This window comes from Acyrthosiphon pisum, chromosome A2 (genome assembly GCF_005508785.2).
Source record: "Acyrthosiphon pisum isolate AL4f chromosome A2, pea_aphid_22Mar2018_4r6ur, whole genome shotgun sequence".
NCBI lineage: Eukaryota > Metazoa > Arthropoda > Insecta > Hemiptera > Aphididae > Acyrthosiphon > Acyrthosiphon pisum.
The window spans coordinates 30,020,487-30,021,897 of record NC_042495.1 but is presented as its reverse complement, the minus strand read 5'-3'; positions in this window follow the sequence as shown (position 1 = coordinate 30,021,897).

The following is a 1,411-nucleotide window of genomic DNA, read 5'->3' as shown; positions in this document are numbered from 1 at the left end:
TTGAAAATATATTGATTCGTGTTGAGCTGTATACGGACATTTTCAGTTTTGCATTTTCTTTAGTTTTTTTCTATAATTTTCAATAAAAATTGTATTTGTTGGGTGAAAAATAGTGAAAATACAAAAATTAATACAAGGCTCCCTGATATATTAGTACTTTAGCAGTTGAAAAATATTAAAAACACATTGGCACAATTTTTTATAAGCATTAAAGTAAACATTTTGACAAAATTGATCATTTTTAAAATTTAATAATTATTTTGTAGTTAAAAAATTATAAAATGTTTAACTTTTATAGCTAAGGATCGAAAATTGAAAACGAGGTTCCACGTAAATAGGTTATAATAATATTATATAAATCCCTTTATTTCTTACCTTTTTTTTTTTTTAAATTATTCGTTTTGATATAATTTATTTAAGAAAATAAGTATAGTTTTTCAAATACTAAATATTACATGCAACCTATAATACCACAACAGTTGTTTGTCTCGTTAAATATTAAAAAAAAAAAAAAACGAATTGTTTTCAACATTAAAATAGATTCAGAATTTAAAATATAATCTAATATTAAAATTGACGAGTATAAGAGAATGGAGAAAATAATTTTAAAAAAAAAAACTCTTTATACTTACTTTAAAGGTTTTAAATAGTGTATCATAAATCATAATACTTAATATTTATATAAATTTGTATCTAATGGCTGTGGGATTTTATTTTAAAAATACTTGTTAAATATCACACTATCAAATAATATCACAAAATTACAATTATTTCGTTTGATTTTGGATTAATAATAATAAAATAAAATAAAATAAAATAATATAAGACGTATTATATTATCACTATAATAAGTTTCCATGTTATATGGCAACAAATCCTTAGAAATGACAGACACGAACATGGGAGCTAGGAGGTTTATGATTTTTTATAATATATTCATAAAAAAGGCGGGTAAGTCGTGGATGTCGCTCTGCTATACAGTAGGTTACAAGTGGGTTACTGTAATGGATGGAATTAAATTTGAATCCAATGATATTATATCATTGTATACGAAAAACGATTCTGAACGGAGATGATTTGTCAGTCTAGGATATATTATTTTTAAAGAAAAACTTATGGAGAACCTTGTACCAAATTTTAAAAACTTAGTTATAAAAGAAAAAATTTTTACGATTTTTCAACCACTAAATTACTTGCAAATTTTCGCAATTTTGACATATTTCGTATAAATTTGAACTTTAAATGCTTATAAATAAAAATTGTGACAATGTATTCCTTTTATTTTGCAATTGCTATTGTAAAAATATGTTAGGAGCCTTGTATTAAATTTCCAAATCTTAGAATTAAAAAGAAAAACTTTTATGAATTTCATGTCTAAGATAATTTGAACATTGCCGTAATTTTTACGTAT